Source organism: Carlito syrichta, unplaced genomic scaffold, assembly GCF_000164805.1.
Source record: "Carlito syrichta isolate Samal-C Ts95f unplaced genomic scaffold, Tarsius_syrichta-2.0.1 Scaffold309822, whole genome shotgun sequence".
Classification (NCBI taxonomy): domain Eukaryota; kingdom Metazoa; phylum Chordata; class Mammalia; order Primates; family Tarsiidae; genus Carlito; species Carlito syrichta.
The window spans coordinates 35648-63396 of record NW_007253918.1 but is presented as its reverse complement, the minus strand read 5'-3'; the positions used below and the strand labels follow the sequence as shown (position 1 = coordinate 63396).

Sequence of the window (27749 nt, the reverse complement as noted above, 5' to 3'; positions counted from 1 at the left end):
ATTTATTGTAGAGATGAGGTCTCACCAAGTTGCCCAGGCGGGTCTCGAACCCACGGGTTCAGGCAATCCACTCACCTCAGCCTCCCAAAGCATGGGATTACAGGCTGAGCCACCAAGCCCAGCTGAATTTCTCTTTTTAAAGCTCTTTGTGTTCTATAGAATGACCTAGGTCCCAGCAAGCCACGCCAGCAGGCGATAAGCTTGAGTCTTCACCACCCACCAACCCCATGAAGCACGACTGCACCCCTGCAGGAATTTTCTGCAGTTCTGGCCTCTCCCTGCCACACCCACCTTCTCTCCAAAGAGACCTTCCCACCACTTTCAACTGCTCTTTCCATTTTCCCATCATTCAAGGCTCAGCTGCTCCATTCATTCAGCAACGTCAGTATGTCAAAGGAGTCAACAATAAAGTCTCAATTCCTTAGACAATTTAAAATTTGCCAGGTGCAGAGGCTCACACCTGTCATCCTAGCACTTTGGAAGGCCAAGGCAAGGGGACTGCTTGAATCCAGGGATTTGAGATCAGCCTGGGAAACTTGGTAAGACCTAATCTCTATGGTAAATAAAAAAATAAGCCATGTGTGGTGGCATGTACCTGCGGTTCAGGGTTACTTGGAAGGTTGAGGTGGGGGGATCACCTGAGCCCAGCAGGTTTAGTCTGTGGTGGCCGTGAGCACGCCACTGTACTCCAGCCAGGAAACACAGTGAGACTCCTACTAAAAAAAAAAAATTATTCATAGGCAACACTAAAGTAACAGAGAAGGGGGAAGGAGGGGTTAGGGTCAGAAATTACACACAGGGCACAACGCTCACATCTGGGAATGGGTCACCTGAGGCCCAATCCTCACCATTATACAATATGTCCATGTAATGAACATGCATATACACCCTTGAATCTAAAAAAGAAGTAAACTAAAATAATAAAGAGAGAAACAAAAAACCGAAAACATCATAAATATAGACTACCTGGCAAGTAAATTTAAATCCAAAGCTATGTAACAAGTCTTACAGGACATGGTCTAAGATGTGTTCACAGGAAAATCCATAACCTCAAGTCTCATTGATGAAAAAAGACCGACATGAATTACACATATAACCAAATATTCTAACAAATATTTCTAGCCAAAACGAACCTAAGGGAACAAGGAAGGAAACACACACCCAAGCAGCATGGGCTAAGAACCCAGGTCCACGATCCCAGAAGCAAGGCTGAGTGGGGAGTGGCCCCAGCCCTGAGGATGTCGAACTCATCAAAGAAACAAATTCAAACGGCTCTTGGTACACATTTTGGGTATTAGATTAAAAGTGGTTTTCTGGGAAAATGTTACCTTCCAAAAATTGATCCAAGAAAAAGCTAAATATTAAACAGATTAGTAATTACGGGGTGAAAACCAGGAAAGCTGCCAAGATTCCCCTCCTCAAAATAGAACTAGGTTCACGTATGTCTACTGAAGCCTATAAAATTACAAAAAATAAAAATCCTTTAATATTGAAGTGAACATAGAGAAACAGAAATGTAAATTCCTTTAGTGAAGCCAATAATTAAAAAAAAATGTCTGATAAAGCTAGCACAAAATTTACATTCCAACTACTTACGGCTCCAGAAACAAAATTATGCAATGAAATATCAATCACTGAGGGCCACTAGTGACTCATTTAAAGAGCACAAAGATGATACACAACTAGAAAGCCATTAATATAATCCAAAATATTTGGTCAAATGCAAAGTCATATGAACAGCCAGACACGCTGAGAGGGCACTGCTTCCAAGTTCTGTAACAGTAATTTTCAAGAAACAGAAACAGAAACAGTCAGAGCAGACATGTTTCACATGCACGACTGCTAGCAGCAGTGATCCCCAAAACAGCTTGTGGCAGAGGACAGGGGTCGGGGGCTCCTGACACACCCCCATGCCCAAAGGCTTGTGCCTCTGCCTTCCTGCCACTTCACTGGGCACCTCCAGGCCCCTGGGGCTTCTCGCAGCCTGCACCAAATGGCACTCGGCCCCCAGCCCCCTCCTGTCCACCCCCGATTTGGTCCATGGAGCAACCCCCACCTGGATCCTCCCTCCCCTTCACCCCCACACCCTGCATCAGCACACAGCTGGCTCTGCTCAGACACACAGCCAACTCTCCACTCTACCCAGCTCCCTGCCGCCACCAGCAGGGCCACTGTCGCCCTCCACACCCCCATGGCAGGCCCACTGCCTCACACAGTGCCCCAGTAGTCTCTCCCATCAAGTCCAAGTCATGTCACCTGAGCCCTTGGCTCACAACCCCACAGAAATGACTCCTCAGACTTCAGCTCTTTTCTATCCTCCTCCCCAAGGCCTCCTGTGCTCTGATCTCCCTTCCCTCCTCTCCCAGATCTGTGCTCTGGCCTCCCTTCTCCTCCTCCCCAGGTCTCCTGTGTGCTGACCTCCCATCTCCTCCTCCTCTTTAAGTTTCATCTCCCACCCTCTCCCCTCCTCCTAACTCCTCTCTCAGCATGCTCCACCCTCAGGGCCTGCAGCAGGGCGCCTGCTGCAGTCCTTGGGTGGAACTTTGGGTTCACCTCTCTTTCCTCTGGCCACTCTCCATCCCACCTGGTCAGAACATGAGTCTGGAAAAGGTCCTGCTCACTCTGGCCCTGGCGCCTTTCTCCTCTGCTCTTTCACACCTGATGTGTCTGTGTCTCCCCAGCTGGAGGGAGAGCAGAAATCCCTGGGCCTCTGCTGGCTGCTGCCTCTCTCAGCTGCTGCCTCTCTCAGCTGAGACTGCCCTTAGCCAAGATGGCATCAGTTAGTGCTGGTTGAGAAACGGAGCCTGCTCTGTGATAGCTCACAGTGAACTCTTTAGAGTCACGGTGTATTGATGTGGGAAACAAGAAAGTGAGGGTGACTGACAGAGTATTTATGCTGACAAAATTATAACATTTTTGTGATTTAAAAGCAAGCATTTATTTATCATTATAGACGTTCTGAGACATGAAACTACTTGAGGAGCTGAAATCACCTGGTTTGCTACTTACTTTAAGGGTAATAGCTGCTGCCTTGATGATGAAATCATTTGCTGACACTTTAATGTTATCTGGAAGACACAGAAACATAGCAAGTTCAATATTCTAACACAACTTTAACCCTGAACACTGTGATGTCAAATGTGTGCATCAGCAGTGACCAGCAGTGACCAGGGCCACACCTGCTCAGTCAAGAAGGTTCCTGTGATTATCAGAGCCTGTATTTATGCACTCCTGGATACTTAATATCAGCCCTGAATGTACAGTTTCCTTTGGATCTCAGAATTTTTAAAAACTGCTCAGATAACACACACGAGAACCTGAAGGAAGCATCACCAGCACCAGGAAAGAAGACACCCAACCCCTACATCTCCAGAAAAACAAATAGTCTCTGGTGTGTGCCATCAAAGCCTACAGGAAATGCCCTTATTCTCTGTATGTTTTTAATACACTGATTACATCAGTGCAGGGGCACATGTAGGCACTCTACATAAACAACTGTATGCATACATGGAGGAAGTCTGTACAAATTTTTTAATTAAGGGTGTGTACATGAAAAAACCTGCAGATCACTGCATTAAATGAGACCAGATTTTTAACTGAACAGGAGATGCCAAGCGCCTAGGACACAGCAACACTGCATAGGTCCCAGAGCGCCCAGTGACATGAGGTTCCTGTCTGGTTTTCTGGCAAATACACTTGAATCAACTTCTTTCCAGCACTAATGATTTTAAGGTAAAGCTGGGGTTCCCCTGCTTCCCAAAGAGCTGGAAACATTCCTGTTTATATGTTCTGCTCCCCTCGAGGAGCAGAAATATAAGTGGATTTCCAGCACTTGGAAACTTGTAATGGCAACCAACACAAAACACTGGTGGCAAGAACTCAAGCATGTGGGCATGCTGTTCCGTGAGTTCCCTCTGCTCACCTCGTGTGGCTATCGGACCCCTCCTCATGCTGTTGGCCATCCACAGATCCCCATGGTGGAGACTCCCAAGTACTGGCCAGCCAATGACCCCAGGACTGCCTCCCAGTCATGGTCTCACTCAGGAGCATTCTCAAGCGAGACACTTGGCCCCATCTTCCATACTGGCAGCTCCCAGGCAGAAACTTTCAGCTCCTGGGTTTGGCTCTGAGAGCTGTATATCCAACATATCTCGTGACGTTTCTACTCACACACCAAAAGGCATTTCAAATCCAGCATGTGTAAAGCAGAATTTCTTTTCAAATTCCTTTACTTTTAACTCTTTATGATGGACATTTTCAAGCACACTAAAAGGATATGTTGATGACGTTTACTGAGGAGGAAATAGTTTGTAAGGGAATATAAAATAGTCTCATCTGCACCTTGTCAAGTCACGAAAGCAAAGTGTGGAACATAATTGGGCATGCTATATACCATAACCTCATACATGAAAGAGGAGGGAAGACAGATAATGTGGCTCTCTTAAGACTCATGTGGAGACTTCTAATTACAAGGAGCGACCAAGCTGGACCATGCGAGATCCTACATTCATCCATATCTCCATGGAACCATCACTATTTCCAGCCTTGTGAGAGTAAGACAATGGAAAATCATTCCCACGCCAACTTCTATATCACGAAGGAGCCAATGCGACCCAAGAACTACAGAGGCACTTCCCGGGCTGACTTCTTAGATATGTAACTTTCCATTTGGTTCCAGAAGCTCTAAAGGCCGCCCAGTGACGTCCTGGGAAATCCTGGAGTCTGCATATAAACCAACTCATCCCAGTCCTGCTCTCACTCAGAAGTGGGAGATGCAAAAGAAAGCTGCCCTGCCCCAGCAGGGGAAGAGAGGGCAGGATCAACTAAGAACCACACTGCTCTTGGGCCTATGGGGACTGACTACACAGCAATAGGCAGCTGACCAACAGAGAGTGATGGCCACTGAGGAGCTAGTGTGGGAGGAGGAGGGCAGAGCATAGGCTGCAATGTGAGCAGGGGACGTGCGAGAGATGGAAGCCACAGAAATGCTCAGATGGAAACTCAGGGGGCAGCCACGGCCAGAGATGAAAAACATGAGTGTCCAGCTCTGAGTCATAGCTGAGAGGAGAATCAGTGAATTCAAAGCCAGGCTAGCACGATGTCCAAGTTGAAACCCCAAGGGAAAAAGGAACGAGCAAAAAGGAGCAGAATGTCAATAAGCTCTGGATATCTTTAAAAGCCTCCCATTTATAGTTGAAGACCCAGGAGATGACAGTGCGGCTGAAGTAATATAAAAGAATAAGGAAAGACAACAAGTCACAGATCTGTGAAGCTGAGAGAAACCCAAATGGGGGAATAACAGCAATAGAAACTGGGCGGGTAAAGCCAAACCGCTGCTGGAGAAAGTCCTGAGAGCAGCCAGAGAGGGTGGAGTGCAACATGGGAGTGTCAGGCCACATGGGGAGAGTCAGGCCACACAGGAGTGTCAGGAATGGCAGCAGGCACCCAGCAAGGTACAGGAATGGAGGAGTGTCTCCATGGAAACCTCTGGAACAAAAGTCTTGTTAGCGCCAAATTCTATGCCCAGCAAAAATATCCTTCAAAAATGGAGACTCCGTATCCATTAGGAGGACGCCCATCAAAAAAGCAGAAACAACAAGTGCAGGCAAAGCTAGGGGAAAACCTGAATCTTGCATGGCCGTTGCGAGGCCAACCAGCAGAGCCACTACAGAGAGCAGGACGGCAGTTCCTCAAAAAGGAAAGGCAGTGTTACCCCACGATCCAGCAGTTCCACTTCTGGGACCAGCCCCATGTGCAGGCAAAGTTACAAAGAGGCATCTGCATGCCCAGTTCATGGCAGCACAGTCTGCCCAAAGATGAAGCAACCCGATGGGTCCACCCACGGACAGACAGTGAGAAGATGTGGTCTCTACGCGATGGGGTGTGGCCCAGCCTTGGAGGGAGGACAACGGGCAGGAACCTGAAGACAGTGTCCAAGGGAAAGGAGCCAATCACAAAAGGGCGAGCATTCTCTGATTCCACCCGCCTGAGGGATGCAGAGGTGCTAGGCTTACTTGAATGCAAAGTAGAGTGGTGATGACAGTTACAAGGATGGAAAAAAGAATGGTGGTCACCGGGGGTTGGGGGTGTGACATTTATAGGCATGGAAAGCAGAATGGTAGTTGCCAGGGGTTGGCAGGGTGTGTGTGTGACATTTGCAGGGACACAAGGCCACAAGGCAAACAGTGGTCTCCAGGGGCTGGGAGGGAGAGTGGATACAGAGGCTCAGTGTTGCAGGGCGCGAAAGCCCTGTGGGAGCACAGGGGTCATGGCTGCACAACAACGTGATGCCCTTCATGCCAAAGACCGAACTGTAGACTTTAAAATCACTGAAATGGTAAAACTTATGTCACCTATATTCAACCACAATTAAACACTTTTTTTAGATTGGAAAATATGGTTTATTTAGAAAATAAACTGGAGTGGGGGTTCACCTCCCCAAGGGAGGGGAGGAGGCCAAAGTTAGGAAACGTGGTTATGGCCATAGTTCAAAGAGCACATGGCCACACCAGAGTCTAGTAAGGCAATGGCAAAAACATTTTTTTAGAAAAGAAAAACAACAAACAGACTTTTTCAGACAAAAACTAAAATAATTTACTGACGTGTGACAGCAGACAGCATTTTGATTCTATACAAAGAAACAAAAATACTACAAATAAATATAAAGAGACTCTTTCCTCATTGTAAACAACTTTAGAAACTTGATCTGCTGAAGCAGAAAGCATTAAACATGTATTCTGTGGCTTACATCATATGCAGAAGTAAAACAGGACAGTCACAACACGAACTGTGGAAGGAAGGAAAGGTTCTCGCATGAAACATGAGGTGGTGTGACCCAAGTTGAAGGTAGACTGTGGAAAATCAAGGAATTACACCGTGAGGCCTAAGGAAAGCATCAGAGAGAGAGAGAGAGAACACAGAAGTAGAATGGAATCAGAGCAAAATGTGGAAACACCACTGACTGTGGACTCCTGAGGCTTTACTGAAATCACTCACCAGGTCTAGGAGTGTTCTAGTGGAATCTTTAGGGTTTTCTAGATTTAGAATCACATTGTCTGCCAAGAGCGATAGTTTGATGTCCTCTTTTCCTATCGGGATACGTTCTTCTTCTTTCTTTAGCCTGATTGCTCTGGCTAAGACTCCCTCATGACAAAACAACTAACCCAAACGGAGACAGGGAAAGAAGAAAAAAGGAAGAAATGCGACAAAGAAATCAAAGAAGGAACAAAATGGCAGATTTGAATCCAACTACATGAAATAGGAGTGGTTAGAATGCTTTAGTTAAAAGAGATGGCAGTACTGGACGAGAAAGCAGAATCCGACAACATGCCAGAACCCGACAACATGCTGTCTACAAGAAACCTATTTAAGTAAAGACATAGACCATCAAAAGCAAAAGATGCATAAAGATGTACTGTAAAAAACTTGGCAAGACCTCATCTCTACAATAAATCAAAAAATTAGCTGGGCGTGGTAGCGCACGCCTGTAGTTTCAGTTACTTGGAAGGCTGAGGTGGAAGGATCGCCGGAGCCCAGCAGATCGAGGCTGCGGTGGCCAGGAGGGCCACTGCACTCCAGTCTGGGCGACAGAGTGACTCCAACTCAAAAAAAAAAAACAAATTTTAAAAAATCCGAAGTGGCTAAATCAGTATGATAAAAAAGGCATGAGGACAAGGAGCAGTACCAGGAACAGATGGAAACAGGATGTGATAATGAGCCCAGCCACCAAGAAAACAAAGGACTCCTCAATGTGTGTGCCTAACAATCCATCTTTGAAATACAGGAAGCAAAACAGACAGCAGTGAAAGGAGAAACCTACAGCTCACAATCACAATCAGGAGTTTCACACTTCTCTCCAGGATATGAACAACATCATCAACCATCTTGACTTAGCTGACACTTACAAAACACCACCTGCAAAAAAGTGGAACACATATTCTTTTCAGGCATGAATTGAACATTTGCCAAGACTGATCATGTTACAAATCTCAACAAATTAAGATGACTGAAATCATACAAAGTATGCTCTCTAAACACAATGGAGTTCAGCTAGAAATCATAAAAGAGCCTTTCTGAGGAGCGGCAAGATGGTGGAAATGGAACAGAAGAAGAAGAGGTCCTTCCACAAGGTCACCTACCACAGTGTGGACCTGAACCAGCTGCTGGACATGTCCTATGAGCAGCTGATGCATGCAGCAGCAGTGGCAGCTGAACTGAGGCCTGCAGTGGAAGCAGAACTCGCTGTGCAAGCAGTTGCACAAGGCCAAGAAGAAGGCACTCCCCAATGGAGAAGCCAGAGGTGGTGAAGACGCACCTGAGTGACATGATCATCCTGCCCGAGATGGCGGGCAGCATGGTGGGCATGTGCAATGGCAAGACCTTCAACCAGGTGGAGATCAAGCCTGAGATAATTGGCCACTACTAGGCAAGTTCTCCATCATTTATAAGCCTGTGAAGCATGGCTGGCCGGGCATTGGTGCCACCCACTCCTCCCACTTCATCCCACTCAAGTAGTCACTGCCAATAAAGATATGTCTGTTCAGTCAAAAAAAAAAAAGAAAAGAAATCATAAAAGAAAGATAACTGAATAGGCTTCAAGTATTTTGAAATTAAATTCTCACTTATCAATAACTCTTGGATCAAAGAAATCACAAGGGAAGTTCGAAAACATTTTGAATGAAATAAAACATAAGCAGTGCTTAAAGAGAACTATATCAGGGTAAGGTCTCAAGTAAATGATCCAGGTTTTCACCTTGAGAAACTAAAAGAAATAAAAGAGCAAATTAAACCCAAAGTAAAATAATAATAATAATAAAGTACAGAAGGCAATTAAACCGATATCATAGAAACACTAGAGAAAGACCATAAAATCACATGCTGGTTTTTTGAAGAGAGCAGTAGGAGTGATAAAACTAATTTAATCAGACTAATCTAGAAAATAAAAGAAAATACAAAGCAATAATATCAAAAATGGAAACATCACTTCAGATTACATAAATGTCATAAGTATAATACGGTAATACTGTAAACAACTTTATGATGATAAATTTGGAAATATATATGACATAAATTTCTTGAAAGACACAAACTGCCAGTGCTCACAAAGAAAAAATAACCTGTATCCATTTAAAAATTTAAATTCATAGTTAGAAATCTTCCCATAAAGAGATTCACTGATGAATTCTACCAAACAATTAAAAGAGAAATAATACCAACAGTACCAAACTCTTCTAGAAAATAAAGGAGGAGGAGGTCAGGTAGTACATGCCTGTAATCCCAGCACTTTGGGAGGCTGAGAAGTGAGGATTGCCTAAGCCCACAAGCTCAAGACCAGCCTGGGCAACATGGCAAGACCTTATCTCTACAATAAATTTTAAAAATTAGCTAGGCATGGTGGTGCATGCCTGCAGTACCGCTACTTGCGAGGCTGAGGCAGAAGGATCACCTGGGCCCAGAAGGTGAGGCTGTGGTGGACATGATCATTGTGATTACGCCAGTGCACTCCAGACTGGGCAACAGAGTGAGACCCTGACTAAAAACAAATAAATAAGTAAAATAAAAGGAGAAAATGTTTCCCCACCCACTCCACTAGATCTGGTAAGAAACTAGGAAAAAACCATCCCAAGGAAAGCAAACTACAGGCTAGCATTTCCTATGGGCATATATGTGAAGAGTCTTAACAGAACCTCATAAATGGAACCTAAATGTATGAGGAGATTAAACGGGTTTCCTCGGTGTATGAGGAATGTAAAGTTGACTCATCATTTGAAAATCAGCTGATGTAATTTACCACAGAAACAGATAGAAAAAGGAAAGAAGTAAAGAGATGTACAAAAAACATTTGGCAAAATTCTACACCCACTCATGTTAGAACCCCCAGCAATCAGGAATGGAAATTCCCTCAACCTGAAAGCAACCTACAAAGAGCTCACCCTTAATGACAAAGACCGAACGCTCCCCCGGAGGTGAAGGCCGTGGCACCAGTGCCTGCCTTTACCACTTACATTCATCATTATACCAGAGGTCTTAGTGCAATAAGGCAAGAAAGTAATACAAAAGCCACAGAGACTGAAAAGAATAAAAAAAAACTATCAGTTCATGCTAAAATTTGTATGTCTCTCAGCAACCTTATGCTTAATTGTTTTTTGGGAGAGACATTACAAATTTAATAACCTGAAAATGCATTTTGAACAAGAAATATAAAATAAAAACTTGCATTAAAAAATGCTAAGATATATTTATAACCTAAAACAATCTTAAAATTTTTGGGCTTTAAATTTGCTAGAATGTTAAGGACCTTTTTGTTTAAATATCATACTCAAAAATAATAAAAGTAAAAATAACCATCTAGGCTGAGCAAGCCATTCATACGTTCTTACAAAAAATTTACATATGTAAGAGTTATAGCAGACCAAAAATTAAGCCTATTACTTTTGCTTTTAAATCCACCAACCAACCCAAACACAGCGCTACAAGACTGAGTATCCCTTATCCAAAATGCTCGGGAACAGAAATGCTCGGATCTCCCAGTGCTCAGACTTGGAATATGACATTTGGCAGCCCCAACCTCTCAACCTGAAATCTGAACTCTCAAATGCTCCCATGAAAATTTCCTGCGAGTGTCATGGCACTCGAAGAGCTTCAAATTTGGGATCATTTTGGATTTTCGGTTGGGGATGCTCACCCTGTGTTTGCAGAGAATGGGACTCAGTGACCGCCGGCCAAAGGGCCATGATCAAGAGCAAGGTGGAGCAGAGCCCCTCACTTGCAGAAAGGGAAAGCCCTGCAATCCATTTGCCACAGCGAAGTCACACGTTTCTCACAGAAAACAGAGCTAAATTCTCTTTCTCTAGCACAATTTTTTTTAAAGCAGGATTGAGAGGACAGAAAAGTTCCCACAGCGAGGAGGGGACCCGAAGGGGTTGCCCCCTCTAGCACAAAATATTATCAGAGTAGAGGGTGAGTACATTAGGGAGCTGAAATGGAAGGCTGCACAATGCGAGCTTCCATGGAAATGGAGGTGCATGTGTACTGTATTAAGTCACTTCCTTTACTGACCTTTGACCAGATCTTGCTGAACTTTCAGGACATCTCCGAGGTCTCAGTCAGTGGTAGCATAGGCATGAGGCACAATACTCTTAGGTTCAGTAACTAACCTCCTAGCAATGATTCTTTGAATATTGCTAGCAGGGATTTCAGTGAGCGTGCCCTGAAAAAAAGAGCAATCTGTCTGTTAAACCACAAGTAGAATGAGGGGAGAAAAAACCCAGAAACCAAGAAATTTCATAAATAAAATTCATTCTCAGTGACCTAATTTATTAATTAAAGATTAATACAAGAAAAGCACCATTAAAATTTTTAGTATAAGGGGGAATATAAAAAATCTGAGGAGTTTTAGCTTTACGGGATACAACAATAGAAAAAAGGAACAAAATTCATGTTTCAGTTGTGATGGGACATCTTATGTTACTATGTTTAAGATGTTTAAAAGGAAATTAATCATTAAGTAATGAATAATTGCCCTATGGAGGTGTACATATACATACATATATATGTACGCACACAATACAACCATACACACATACTATATACACACTATACACACACGTGTGCACACACACACACAGCAAGACATATACATACCACCCATAAGCAGCTTTTATTACAAATAACACTTAATAAAGCTCAAATCAGCAATAAATCAACAAATCAACTGCAGGTGTGCCTCAATTTACAATTGTCTCAATACTCCATCATAAGCTGAAAATATGGTTAACTGAAACGCATTCAGTACATCTAATGTACTGAGCACCCCGGCTTAGCCCAGCCTGCCATCAAAGCACTCAGAGCACTTCTCTCATCCCACGGCTGCAAAAGCTCTCATCCCACGGCTGCAAAAGCACCAGCGGTCAGCCTCCAATTGAGTGCGAGCTGCAGCTCTCCCCTGTACTGCAAGGGAGGGTCATCCTGCTTCTACCAGATGTGTGTCACTCTCACATCATAGAGTTGAAAAGCTGTAAGTGGAACCAGCATTTCAAGGACACATGGAACACTCACCAAGACAGACCACACACAGTTTTATACAAATATAAAACTGATCTCAACACATTTAGGAAGACTGAAATCATAGAGTGTGTTCTGTAAACACAATGGAGTTAAACTAGAAATGATAAACGAAAGATACCTGGATAGTCCTCAAATATTTCAAAGTTAAATTCATACTTACAAATAGCTCATGAATCAGAGAAATCGCAAGGGGAATGAAAAGGCTGGAGAACTTCTATGCAATTCTTACAAAAACAGCACATGGCAAAAAACGGTCATCCAAGATGCTGGACAATCTGCCAAATTATGTCTGTTCGGATATGCAATCACATGAGCATCATATTCCCTAGACTCCTTACACGAAGCAGGAATGAGATCCTAAGACCCTCCAGCAACATCCTGCGGCCACTGTGCCGGTGTGCTCCTCAAAGCACGATGGCCCTTCAGTTACATCCAGGCCCTTCCTCAGCCTCACTCTGTCTTGGGATTTCACGACAGTCACTTCAGGACCGTGGTAACAGTGTTTTTCAAATGTTACAGTGGAGTACACCTCCTCATCAGAAATAGCATGTTTATTTACTTTTCGTCTTTTCATTTTTGAATTGCCCATTCAATTTTAAATACAATTGAACATCTCATGCTGCTTCTGACAGAAGTAATAGCCAGAAAGGCACTTGGAAAGGGAGGCGGAGGCAGAATGGAACCACCTGAAAATACAGAGGTGGTTCTACTGCACGTACCCCAGAAGGAAAGAGACATGCCACTCGGTTGTAAGGTGCTTCAGCATGACATGACATGGTCGGCAAACAGGCCATGTCCACAACAGGGACACACTTCAGTTAATAAAGCATGAAGAGCGTCATGATTGCGGCACACATGTATGTTGGCAGAGTTGTGGATCTTGAGGCAAGTTCAAGTCGATCATAGTTTCAATGATCTATTTGGAAGTCAGTGTAGAAACAGATCTGGTTTCTGCTAGGAAGTCTGTATGGAGTTTGCTCTGTGTCACTTCTGCCATTGCTGAGATCACACTTCCCTTACCATGTTATCTCTTTAGTGCAACTGCTAGAACGGATTAGTAAAACTGCTCACAAAACATGTGGCAGTTGTTCCTATTTTCTCACTTGCTTAAATCTGGAAAGTAAAAATCAACTCAAAGGACATTACCATTGCAATGGGCTGTCCAGGAGTGGACACTGGGGGTGTCACTGGCTGGGGATAAGCGATCCCCACTGTGGCCTCCACAGGAGCTGGAGCAGGGAGCTGCGAGTCTGGACTCTGGAATCTTGCCCGTCTGGTTCAGCTGGACCAGTATGAGAGCAACCCTGGAGACAGGGAAAGAAGGAAGCCATGATTAGTACCCAGAGAGAGAAGAGCCTCCAGAAAAGCCAGGACGGTGTGGAGGGAAGAGACATATGTCAGGCTAAGATTCCTGTCTCTTATCTGGTCTGCTGATTCCCATTATTTATTTATCCAATGTATAATATGTGTACATTTTCAAAAGCCTAATAATAATTAGAACTTTATCAAAGTTGGGTACAGGCAGTGATTGTGGAAAAGGAAATGAGTCTCTTTTAAAAAAATTTTATTTTGAAATTGTGGAGTACAATTCAGGGTTAGGTATACAAATGTTCATCGTGCAAGTACCCTTATTGATGAGGTGTGCCCCCCCTTCCCCAGGTGGATATCGACTACTATCAATCCCAGCTATCCCCCGCAACCCCCTCCCCATAGTTTCCTGCTACTTTCAATCCCTTTCCTACAGTAATATGGTAGTTGTTCAAGGTCCACATATGAGTGAGAACATGTGATACTCATCTCTTTGTTTCTGTGAGAGATCACTCAGTATTATAAGCTCTAATTCCATACATATTGCTGTGAAGTTCATGATTTTGTTCTTCTTTATGGCTCCATTGTGTATATGTACCACATTTTTTTTTATCCAGTCCTCTTTTGATAGGCAGCACAGTTGGTTCCACGTTCTTGCTATTGTGAACAATGCTACATATGTGTGCAGGTATCTATTTTATTACAGAGTGACCTGAGTTCTTCCAGGTATATTCCCAGTAAGGGGAATACAAGGTCTATTTTTAGGAGTTTTAAGAATTGCCACACTGATTTCCACAGAGGCTGTACTAGTTTACATTCCCACCAGCAGCGTAGAAGTGTTCCCTTTTCCCCACATCTTCTCTAGCATTTGTTATGTTTTGAGTTATTGATGGCCATTCTGACTGGAGTTAGGTGATATCTCAGTGTAGTTTTAATTTGTATCTCCTTGATGACTAGTGAGGCTGAACATTTTTTCATGTGTCTTGGCTGCTCATGTCTTCTTTTGAGGCATTTATTCATATCTTTTGCCCAATTTGTGATGGGGCTGCTTTTTTTTTTCTTTTCAGCATGTTTGAGTTTCTTATAGATCCTTGATGTTAAGCCTTCATCAGACATGGAATTGGCAAATATTTTTTCCCAGTCTGTGGGCTGTCTCCCTGCTCTCTCGATGGTTTCTTTGGCTTTACAGAAGCTTGTCAGTTTAATGAGGTTCCACTTGTCTATCTTATCTCTTATGGCCTAGGCATTTTGGGTTTTAATAATGAATCGGTTGCCAGTTTCAACTTCCTTAAGAGTATCTCCTGCATTTTCTAAGGTTCTTACAGCCTGATGTTTTACATTTAGGTCTGCATTCCATTTAGAATTAATTTTTGTGTGTGGAAATAGGCAGGGGTCCTGTTTCAATCTTCTGCATGTGGTCAGCCAGTCTTCCCAGTACCATTTACTGAATAGGTTAGGTTCTCCTCTCCCCAGTAGTGGGTGATGGAGGCTTTGTCGAAGATGAGTTAGTTGAGAAATTGAGGTTTTGCTTCTGGGATCTCAATTCTATTCCATTGGTCTATATGCCTGTTCTTGTACCAATACCAGGCTGTTTTGATTATTAGCTTTATAGTATAGTTTAAAGTCTGGGAGTGTGATACCTCCTGCTTTTTTTTTTTTTTTGGCTGAGGATTGTTTTGGCTATTCTTGGTTGTTTATGTTTCCATATGAATTCCTGTATTGTTTTTTTCTAGGTCGGAGAAGAATGTTGCTGGTAATTTGATGGGTATTTCCTTAAATCTGTAGATTGCCTTAGGTGTAACGGACATCTTAACAATGTTGGTTCTTCCAATCCATGAGCATGGAATATTTTTCTATGTGTTTGTGTCATCTTTGATTTCTTTGAGCAGTGTTTTGTAGTTTTCATTGTAAAGGTCTTTCACATCTCTGGTTAGGAAGATGCCAAGGTATTTCAATTTTTTTGTGGCTATTGTAAATGGAATTGTGTTTTTTATTTGGGTTTCTGTTTATTATTGGTGTATAGAAATGTGATTGTCTTTTGTACATTTATTTTATACCCTGAGACTTTGCCAAAGTCCTTTATCAGTGCCAGGAGATTTTTGGCAGATTCTCTTGGGTTTTCAAGGTATATAATTATGTTATCAGCAAAGAGAGATAACTTGACTTCCTCTTTTCCTATCTGGATACCCCAACTGCCTTCTCATCTCTGATTGCTCTAGCCAGGACTTCCAAAACTATGTTGAACAAGAGGGGTGAGAGTGGGCACCCTTGTCTGGTTACAGTTTTCAGTGGAAATGGTTCCAATTTCTGTCTGTTTAGGAGTATTCTGACTGTGCGTTTCTCATAGATGTGTCTTTTTCCTGTGGGGTGGATGCCCTTTGGCAGGGGAACTATTCACTAGTGAAACCATACCCTCATTCTCCACACTCATGAATTAATTTTCACGTGGCATTCAGAAAGTGTCAACTTTATTACACCTATGGCTTTCATTAGGGTACTTACTGACCCATTGTTTATTCTAGTACAAATCAGCTTGTTTATGACCAGGAAATAAAGCCATTTTCACTCAATATGCTATCAGCACAACCTAACATAATGAATCTAACCCACAAACACCATTTAGAATGAAAACTAACTAGCTTAGTTACAGACTTGTCTTCATATTACTCTGTAAAACAAAGGCATCTTTGTTTTGTAAAAGAATATAATTAGATTACTAAATATGCCAAGCCCTCAATTCACTATACTAAGTCACAGTATAAGGCAACAGAGCTTCTTAAACAAAATAAGTTTTGGAAAATGTTAGTATCAAACAATTAATTAGAAAGTACTTTTTTCAATTAAAAAATCTGTTTTACATAATCTAGAAACAACTTCAGGGTGACATACAGCTAAAGAAGAAATAGTTCTCAAGCACAACTATTATTCTAGGTATTGTTTATCATAAGGTTGATGAGAGGAAAAACCTTGCATCTGGAGAGCATATCTGAGACAGCAATTTCCTCCCCCAAAACAAACCTCAGGCTTGTGGCAACATGGTGGAAGAATTCCGGGACAGCCCTGAATTCCTGTGCCTGCTGTACCCATGCTGTGTCATCAACCACCTTGAGTATGGTTAGATGGAACAAGCTGGAGGTCACTCCCATGATTAACCTATAGTCCATGATAAAGTTGGCAGGAGTTCACAGACACAACTAAGGGTCCAAGTCAGTTGACTTTAACCAAAAGACAACTCATCCGGGGGCCCAGGCATGGCAGGCAGCCCCAAAAAGAAACTGGGCCTTCCTGAAGATATTTAAATGGAAAAAGATCCCACAGCTGGCCTTGGAGAAGCATAGCCCATTGTGGGTTGCCCACAGAGGATGCAAGGCAAAGCCCTGAAGGTGGCCCAAGGGAGCTATCAGTGGTTCCTGGGTGGCACACAAGGACACAGGGGGCATGGTCCCACAGCCCCATGGGACTGAAATCTGCCAACACCTACATGAATCTGGGGAGGACACTGAGCTCCACACGAGACCCCAGGCATGGCCCACACCCGAGGTCAGCCCCATGAGCCTAGGAGCTGAGGCTTGGCCATATGGTGCTGGGGCTGCTGACTGACTAAACTGTCGGGAGAGAAACAGTTGTTGTTTTCAGCTGCTCATATGCTGTGACCTGTTACGCAGCAACAGAAACTCTACCAGGCAGGACACTCTGTCGCACTGGGATGCATAACCCACATTGTTGGTGCCCAAATATGCCTATTTTCAAGGAGACTGGGAGGCGAGAGAGACGTGTTGCTCTTTCACAACCAGCCCACCTCTTACTGTCTTATCTTTTGAGAAAGGCAGCTCACTTGTGTCCCTGTAGTAATTTGGACTCTCGGGTAAAACAGCACTTAGTGATGAATAAAAGCAACAGGAGCCACTCATCATAAAGAAGCAAGCAGGAAGCTAATTCTGGCCACGGTTCCCAGAAAACCCCGACTGCTGATTTCATACCTACAGGCAACAGGAGGCAGAAATGTTTATTACTATTCAATAACAGCCAACACTTCAGCTTCTGCAGTGTACACAAACAGTGATTTTAATAGTTTCTGTACATTAAATAATTAGACTAAACTTGAATGAGGGGGCATTAAAAGGTACAACTAGGAGAAAAACCAACACCACCCACCTCTGTAGAAAGGCAAGGCCGTGGAAGGAGTCCTGTCAGGCAGGGCCTCCTGGCACAGGGGTATGGACATGTGGGTGAGACGCCAGTTACTTCTGAAAAGAAATGTCACCAAAAACCCACTCGACCCCAGCCTGCCAAGCTCACTAGGCTTCCAGTGCTGTGACAGAATACCAATAAGAACTAGGTCTGAGGTCAGGCTTTGTGGCTCAGTCTGTCATCCCAGCACTCTGGGAGGCTGAGGCAAGTGGGTTGCCTGAGCCCACGGGTTTGAGACCAGCCTGGGCAACTTGGTGAGACCTCATCTCTACAATCAATCAAAAATTAGCCAAGCATGGTGGCACACGTCTGTAGTTTCGGCTACTTGGAAGGCTGAGGCAGAAGGATTGCTGGATCCCAGCAGGTCGATGCTAGGGTGGCTGTGAGTGTGCCACGGCACTCCAGCCTGGGTGACAGAGTGAGACTCTGACTCAAAAAAAAAAAAAAAAAAAAGAACTAGGACTGTGACTTAAGATGCAGACATGCTGAAGACATGGCAGCCGCAGCGGGAACTCTAGCCTCTCACAGCAGCTCACGTCACGCACTGGCCAGGTGGAGTCTGCATGCTGTGAACCACATGTCTTGTTTTAAGGCAAAACTAAAATGGCAGCTAACACCTCCGATTTTTCTCACCGACAACAGAGCCATGCCCTCGGCAGCTGGATGTGCCCCTCTGAGTTCCCCCTACCCCCGCACACTCAGTTGACAAGGCATGGAGGAAGGACGCCGCTTGTGCAGCCAGGCTCCAATGAGGTTTTCTGGGAAAGCCATGCTAGAGCCTGCAAAGTCTCAACCACATCAGATGATCCCAATTCTGTAGGTGACACCAGGCTCCATCTCCTTCCAAAGCCCACCCTACCCTTAACCTTAACATGGGCATTTCAGTCATACATAACAAAGTTCTCCATCACACATGCTCTACAAACCTGCTTTTCTCATGAAGCCTTCTGTCCCATTTCTTACTTTGAAAAATAAGCGCTGACTCTTTTCTGGCAGTGCCAAGCAACGAGGGCAGGGAAGGGTACCGAGTAGCGGGAGGAATGAGGCAGAGCACAGAAGGGAGCCCTTGGGGTCTGTCCTCCCCGTGGTTTCCAAAGATGGTGGCGGCATCAGTAACTTTCAACTCAGTCTTTAAAATGCTATCAGTGATCACATGCACGCTAAGCACACACAGAAGGAGGAGAAAGGGAGGGCACCCGAACTGCCCCCACCCTTGCCTGTCACCTCTTCCAGGGCCTTCTCAGACCCACTCTCCCTGGCTTTCCATCCTCCCGAGGTCTCCACATGAGAATGACCCCTCTGAACAGTCTCTGGGACAATGGCAGTCCAGAGCCTGCCCCATCTCCAGCTAAGCCCACTCCCAACCCCAGCACTCCTGGGAACCATCTCCATCTCACAGGTCTCCACATGAGAGTGTCCCCTCTGGGCAGTGCCTGTGCTGACCGCAGTCCAGCACCTGCCCCTTCCCCCACCAAGCCCACTCCCAGCCCCAGCACTCCTGGGACATGTCCTCATCTCACGGATCTCGGCACCCATGTGGCCTAGCAATACAGTTCAAACATGCTTACTCCACCAAGACGGACACTCCCAAGCCCTCATTTCTAGTTCTGGAGCCAAGTGGCCATCACCCAGGCCCGGGTCCCACACTCCGTGACCTGCCGCCACCCTTGTCCTCATGCCACATCCCATCTTCACAGAGGCGTCCAGATTCCAGTCTCACAACATTGTATCAGAAATCTCTTTTCCTCTTCCACCTACATGCAAGTATTCATGGCCACCCACCTGGATGACCTTACGAGCCTATGCATTTGCCTCCTTGTCATGTCTTTCTGCTCCAATTTGTCTTACCCAAATTTGCAAAACTGACCCCTCTAAGGTGTGGCTATGGCTATTTTGCATTTCACCAAATTCAGTGATTCATGAGTTAAATAATCATAAGTTTGCTCCCAGGCATGGTGGCTCACAGATGTAACCCCAGCAGCTTGGGAGGCCAAGGTCGAGGATTGCTTGAGCCCAGGAATTGACCAGTCTGGGCAACACAGGAAGAACCTGTCTCAAAAAAAAAAATCCATTATCTCTCAGAAATACAATCAAGGCAAGTTTAACATGTTATAAAATACTTGATTTTCTCTATTTGTATGGAGCACTCTTCTAAGGCACAGACTGGCAGAAGATTAACAAATTAAGACACCAACAGTAGACACTAGATAATAACCGATGTGACATACAACTAGGTTTGACTATCAGGAGTCTTAACTTCAATTTTTTTAGGACTAAGTGAAACTTTTAAGTTCTTTAAAAACCTCCTGGTCTGGATGCTGCCTTTCAGTCAGCACTCAGGACAGCAGATTCCAGCCCGTGTCGTGTGACACAAACATCACAGACGTTTGTAACTGAGCCACACACTCATCAACTCAGGCCATGTGGCAGGAATATCCCAAGACGTCACTTGGCCCAGCACTGCCCAGAATAATTTCATGACCGTTGCTCTAGCTCGACTTACTCAAATTCTGGTCAATATTGATTACTTCTTATCAATATTAGATGCACACGAATGAGCACATTGCTTTAAAACACCACTCCCTTTGAAATATTTACTATTACTGCCCATGGAAATGTAGCACCTATCAGATCACTACTGAGCTTCAATACTAGCTCATAAGCCTGTTTGTTTCATCTCTGTCTACTCCACTAGACCAAGATTCCACAGAGCCGAGGTCATCTGCTTTAGGAGACACAAAAGTGGAAAGACACACCAGTGCTGCTGAACAGGAAGACTCACTGTCATAAAGACGTCCATTCTCACTAAGTTAAGAGGTGATATAATCCCGTACAATTCCATCATCCCCCAATTTCTACGTGAACTGCTTAACCCTTTGTACTTGGAGACACCTCACGGGTCACTTACCACCAACTCAACCACCCTATTTAAAATGAAAAGTGAAAAGTACATCACTTCCTATTAAATGGTAAAGCACCGGAGTCAACTGTTTTATCGTAGTGATGTCTGGCTGATAACAGAATTTTGTACACTGAGGAACTAATTTATGACCCCAAAATCAAAATTCTATATCTTACATTTTTCTAATGAGTGGTAATGTGTGAAACAGTCACCAACAGGCCTCACAGGCTTACTGCTACAGGCTGTGCAATGGGAATTTGCCGGACGTCTTCCACCTGGTGCTTTTCTATTCAAGCAGATGATACAGACTTACTTTCTGCCTCCCACATTAACAACATGTAATTCATTGTCCAGTCTGCTGTTCAAAGACAATGTGGAAGAACATTTTCTTTGCACCATGCCAGCTGATATTTTTTTACGTACATCTCAGTACATATTCCATCTCTTCATTTGCTTTTTCATGCAATTTGAAGAGAAAACTTCAAGCAAACATACATTCTTGAAAAATCTGTCCTGGCATAATTTTGTCCTATATAATCACCAGCAATCCGAGAGGGGACATCCACGTGCAAAGGTTAAGGTTCATTTGGAAGAATAATGTAAGAATAAACCAAGAAAACTGGTTAATTAAGAAAAAAAATACGGCTGCCTCTGTCAGATTTTAAAGCATCCTATAAAGTTTTAGAATTAAGAGTGTGGTAGGGAAAAAAAGGGTGATGCTAACTTATGGTTAGATGCATCAATGGAACAGAAAATTCAAAAAGACTCAACTGCATGGAAAATTTTATGGAAATTGCTTTGTAACATTACGAGTGAGTACAATCCAAATGGATAATAATGGAATTATTTTTAAAAGATACATTTCCATGTCTTAGAAATGCAAACATTATTGCAGGATGATTTCACACAAACTTAGAACAATGTCGTATCACGTTTCACTGCTCTGCACTCTATTTTTCTGCATTCATGGCCATTTCTAAGGATCGTGCTTGGTTACCAAATTAGAACCGTTCTGTAATGATGCTGCAATTATTCAGAAAACAACCCTGTCACATAATGCAGTTACAATGATAAAAGCAATTCACAGCACAGAAGCACAGTGCACCTCCTTTTAAATTCTAGTACTGAATAAGCTCTTTTTAATAATTTAATAATTTAATAATTCTTTCAGAAAAGGACAATCATGATAAATAATGGAACTGGCTGTTACAAAAAACAAACACATACTCTTTCATGACTATCCCCTGCAGGCTGGTGGCTGTGCCCTGGCTGGCATGCAACGTGTGTTTTTCCAGAAGGTTGCAGGCAGCTGGACTTAAGCAGAACCTAAGAAGAAAATATGAAAGTCAATGGAATCCATTAACACTTACACCCAGTAGAGCTAAATGTCAACAGTTTTACTAATCATTAAAAAGTCAAACCTTATAATACAGCTAAAATGCTCCCAATCATGGTCAGTCAAATACGTTAATCTGTAGCCACCTGGCTTATTTTATTCTCAAAGCATTTTTATAACAATGTACCTAATTAATATCTCAAAATATCCTTGCATTAAGCCTAAGTGCCCATGAAGGGACAGAGCTTCCACATTCCAACTGGTTCCTCCCATGGCCCCTCAGTACACATATCAGGTAAGGAATGGCGACACTGTGACTTCACGCATTTTTCACTGTGGCAAACCACACATAAAAGTTGCCATTTTAAGCATCCCACAAAATTTCATAATTAAGAGTGTGGTAACAAAAAAATGTGGTGTGAACTCATGGTTAGATGGATCAGTGTACCAGGCAAACACCTGAGTAGCATCAAGTACAATCCCATACTGGGTACTGCACACCAGGCATCCCCAGAAGGTTCTCAGCTTCTCCCTCCCAGCCTGGCACATGGCTCTGCTCTCACCTCTCTGAATCTGACAGCTCTGGGGACTCCCCATGTCGGACTCATGGGTTGTCTTTTGTGCCTACCCAATTTTGCTCAGCACAGCGCCTTCAGGGTTCGTCCACATGGCATGTGTCAGAATTCCCTTCCTTTTAAGGCTAAATGCATTCCGTTGTGTGTGTGCACCATGTGAACACACGAGATGTTTCCACTGCCTTGCTCCTGGGAATTATGCTGCTGTGAACACTGATGCACATCTCTCTCTTCCGGGTCCTGCTTTCAGCTCTTCTGCACACGTGTCCAGTTCTGATTTTCTGAGGAACTGCCACACTTTCCCACAGCAGCTGCACCATTTTCCATTCCCACCCACCATGAACATGAGTTCCAATCTCTCCAGCCCTCACCAATGCTTATTGTACTCTGGGTTTTTTTCCTAATAGCAGCTATCCTGACAGTGTGAAGTGGTGTCTCACTGTGGCCATGACTTGTGCTTCCCTGATGATGACTGGCCCAGTGGGACCAGGGTCTACATAACACTGGGATCTCTGAGAGAAGAGAAGGTCATTAACCGAGACTGTCTTCTGACGTTCATGGTGAGAAAAGAATTTAGTAAAGGGCAGTGAGGGCAATGGAGTCAGAAATGCCTTGCAAAAGGAATTTAAAAGTCAGGATGTCCTGTGCATTCCTTTCTGACAAGAACTGACAACAGTAAGCAAAAAAGTTCTTAAGCACGAAAGATTTGCTTTTCTCTGAACTTTTCTTACAAAAAAGAGGTAATTTTTAATCATTATCAAGAATACTTGATTCAGTACAACTCCCTAGAATATACAGAGTCCACCGACTAAAGTCACATAACACTAACGTGAAGCCTGTTTGTGACTTGTCTGTGTGGCAACAGAACACTGGACAAATCTGAGCTCTAGCCTGTGTCAGAAGCTCAAATGCAGAGCAGTCTGGAAAGGAAAGCATGTTGGTACACAACTCATTCGATACTGGTTATACATTAAGAACAAAAATCCACACAGCAGCAATCAGAAGTACGAATGGAAACCACATGAAGTCTGGAGTGCCGACTTCCACCCTGGCATCCTAGACCCGATCCCAGCTCCACATGGACATGGCCAGTGGTGCTCGCCACCACTTGAGCAAGCAGGGCTTTTGGAGCACCCAGTACACAACAGGAGTCCAGAAACTATCTGCTGCGGTGGGAGAAATGTTCCAAGGCCCGAGTGTATATTCCAAGGCCCGAGTGTGCTAAGATCAGCAACCTCCCACTTACGTATGAACACGTCTGGATAGGACCATGATCAAAGTACCCGAAGAGCGGCCATGATGACTTTTCTGACATCACCAATTCAATCAACACTCACTGCAGTGCCCCGGGCGTGTGTTCCTTCTGAACAGGGACAGAGGTCTGTGGTTCTGGGGAGGGGCGAGGCACGGACAGTGCTGAGGCTGGCGGTAGAAGACCGACATCATTGGGAATCTCCACATGTTTCCAATCTCCTTCTTCAACCATCAGACCAATCAGTGAACCGAGCTGTATGTTCTTAGTTCCTTCTTCAACCTACATTTAAAAAAAAAACAACAACTTAGAGATGGAAAGGGACATGACTGCAGGAGGTGGCTTAATCCTCTGCTGGGTAATAGTCTTCATCCAGCTAAGAGCTGCTTCCAAGACACATGCCTGCTCTTCCACCTGCTCCCTTCCCCCACTCAAGCCTTCCCTCACACTCCCCCATCCAGTTACAAACACTCTCCCAAATAAAGGATAAATCTAGACTCCTCCTTTTGACAGCCTCCAGGTGAGCACTGCCATCACCACCTTCTCTCTGTCCATAAACACAAATCCCAAACAGTTGACTGTGGTGATGTATCCAACTGTGTGTCTTTCCAGTTTCTATCCAGTGGCCTGGGAATTCTAAGAACTTAGTCCTAGCTACTGAAGTTAACTTGCAGCAGAATCTTAGTCTCTGGATAAAAAGAAAACTCGACTGCACAGAGAGAATCAGTTAACTATTCTGGTTAATATGAAGTATTGTTTACTTCTTTCTCCATATTTAATTCTTCCCCTGTGTATCTATCTACAGAACCTAAGAAATAACACAAAACCTCATGAGTTTTTCCATAAGTGCATCAGAAATATGGTGGTGGCTCAGTTAACCAACTTTTTAAAAAACAGATAATACCAATCAAAACCCTAAGTAAGACAAAAGATAAATTTTTGATTAAGAAAAAGGTACTTTAGGCATTTCAGCATTTATTTTAAAAGGGCTGATTGTAATTTACTTACTGAAAAGATACCTCTAGAAAATCTTCAGATAATATTTTATAAGTTCAGTAATGGAAGAATATGTCATTGCTTTAAGGTTTTCTATTATTGCCTTTCAGTTACGCTCCATAAGGTTCACTGAAGATATAGTGAATGAATAACAGAATGACAGGCTGCAGGACACTCACTGAGATAGCGATGACTGGAAAGAGCCTCATCCAAGAGTGAGGGAGCATGTTGGAGCAACACTGACTGATGCTTATTAGTATGTGGACTTTTTTTTTTTTTTGAATTGGAGTCTCACTCTGTCGCCCAGGCTGAAGTGTAGGGGCATGCTCATGGCTATCGCAGCCTCCACCTGCTGGGCTCAGAGGTTCCTTGTGCCTCCGCCTTCTAAGTAGCTAGAACTACAGATGTGTGCCACCACACCCAGCTAATTTTTTGATTTGCTGCAGAGACAAGGTGTTGCCAAGTTGCCCAGGCTGGTCTCGCACCCCTGGGCTCAGGCAATCCTCTCGCCTCTGCCTCCCAAAGTGCTGGGATGACAGGCATGAGCCACTGTACCTGGCTCATGCACTACTCTTAAAATCAAGTGGCATAGCAAGCTGAGGGCCACGACTGTCTAAGTTTACTGATTACTGAGTGAGAACAAGACTGACACTCTGGTGGAGCAAAATATACATAAGAAGTGGGCACAGAAAACCAAGCAAGAATGTCTGGCCAAGCAGAAGCTGTGGAAAAAGACTAACACAGCTAAGAAGAAGGCAGGTGCTTACTTGTTTGCCACATGCTAGAAAGTCTTTTCTGTGGACTGTTCATTTTTCTTCCTATGTCCAAAAGTACAGTTAAGATTATTAAGCTAACATTTTTTTCTATCTCTAAAAGTGTTTAATTATCTGCTTACAAACAGCTAATTCAAAATCACCAAGTAAAATGATAAAGTTTCTCTAAAAATGGATAGAAAAAAGCATTATTAAGTGGTATGAAGACCACTGAACCAGAAATAGGGCTGATATCCAAGCACAGAGCACACCGTTCAAACGTAAAACTTTTTTTAAAAAAAGATTAAAAAAAAAACCAATGGGGTTCTAAAATCGTAGTCAGACACTGTGCTAAACTGAAGCTGATCCCGCCACTGTCTCACTCACATAAACCATACAAGGGACTCCATGTGTCCTCCACCAGCATGACCTGACACCTCCCAGGAGGTGACCAAGAGTGGTTACTCTCACTCCAGCTGCTACCATATCTAAATAGCATACCTACTCATGGCTTTCCACTCATAGAGGGCCCCAAGAAGCATGAAACCCAAACACGATGGACAAGGACAGGCAACACCGCACAGTTTGAGTAGTGACAGAAGTTACAGAAGTAGCGTCAGCTGTAATTTCATCCAGACCACCATTTGAGTCGAAGGTAATCTGGCTTTCCATTCACTTTAGAAGCATGCTGGTTCCCTGCAGACATCCGCTTAGCTGTGGCAGACATTCAAAACTGGTGTAGTCTCAGTCATAGGTCAGAGGCCCACAGGCCACTGTCACCGCTCCTGCTGTCTGGGTGGCCCTGGATGCCCGGTGCCTGCTCCTCTGAAGAACCAGGCAGAGGACACCCCCAGGTAGCATCCCCACCACTTTGCTCCCTTAATCCAAGCCCACCCTCACTCTTGTGCACTTACTTCTGAATGTTAAGTGCAGAGTTTCTACACCGAGCTTTGTTAACTTACAGCTCATCGGTGTTAATATTCAACCTTGAGTGGGCCTTGGAAGTACTACTGACCCTCCCTCCCAGTTGTGAGCAGACTTCCCAAGTCTCAATGCTGACTCCACTACCTGCCAGCATGTAACCTCAGTGACAGTTCCTTACTGTACCAGCCTGTGTTTCCTGATTGTCAATGCAAGCACCAATGGCAGTCACTTCAGAGCTGTATTGAGGAATGAATAAATTCTTTGTCTGGCCCTTAGAATAGTGACCGGCAGCCAGTAGCTGTCATATAAATGTTAAAGGAATCATTATGGTGGTTACTGCTGTCCTGGTATATTCCTTCAGGTGACTGATTTTTAAAACAAAAAAATACACTCAACAAAGACCAAGTTTGACTACTGGGGGTGCCCCCTAGTAGGGCTGGAGACTCATGCTGAGGCTCAGCCTGTAACTGGCAGCATTCAAGGTAAACAGACACACTCAGGACAACCGCAGGTCAGGCCCCTGACAAGTGACTCCTGAGACTCCTCAGAGCCAAACTTTTCCCTCAGTCCGGGTCCCTAGCAAGATCCTCCATACAGAGCTGCTTCCACAGCTGACCCACAAATGTCCTTCCAAGGCACTAACCACAGCCACCTCACTCACCCTGTCCTGAGGACAGGAGATGCTCCAGACAAGACACAAGGCACCTGCAGCAGCAGGTCCCAACCCACCAAGGGTGCCGATCTATAGCACCTGCTTTCACTGATAGGACACAAAGTGCAAGCACTGCAACACAACTCACACTCCTCTCCACCTCAAAAATGTGCCAGTGTGTATGGATAAGTTAATTATACAGCAACCCTAAATATGCCGGGAAAGAAAGAACAGGATTTTTCTAATATGAAACATGAATAAAACTCTGTGTTTTGATTTACATCAATTTAGAGAGTAACATGCCCTGGTCTTTGGATAGAATGCACACAGGAGGGGATTACCCCCAGACTCAAGGCAGATGGGAACTGTAGGCTCAGAGTTAAAAACACAAAACCAAGAGATGACCACAGATGTGCATCTTATCCACAAAGGCCAGCAGGAGGGACACAGATGGGCACTTCAGTGCCATCTCCACTGACCAGTGCAAGTAGGCAACACACAGACCAGCCTGGGGCTAGCGGTCATCATGAGCTTAGGGAACAGGTCAATGCAGGAAAAGCAGACTGCAAGGAGTGACTGGTGGTCCTGGATCCCAGGACGAGAGGCATGCACCTGTCCCTAATCCTCCCTCTCACCCCCAATGCAGGCACCATGATCCCCTACCTGAGCAAAAAGAAACAGGCAGAGGTGAGAGAATCTGCTGGTGGTCACATGGCAGAGAGCCAGTCAAACCATGCAGCTGTGAAAACCTGCAGCAGGGGACTACAGGGCCCACAGTCTCAGCTGCTCCCCACC

General features: G+C 44.2%; 1 pseudogene; it reads right to left on the bottom strand.

Annotated features, from left to right (window-relative positions):
- Nucleotides 1-27749, bottom strand: part of LOC103270381 — a 33863-nt pseudogene that overhangs the window by 874 nt on the left and 5240 nt on the right.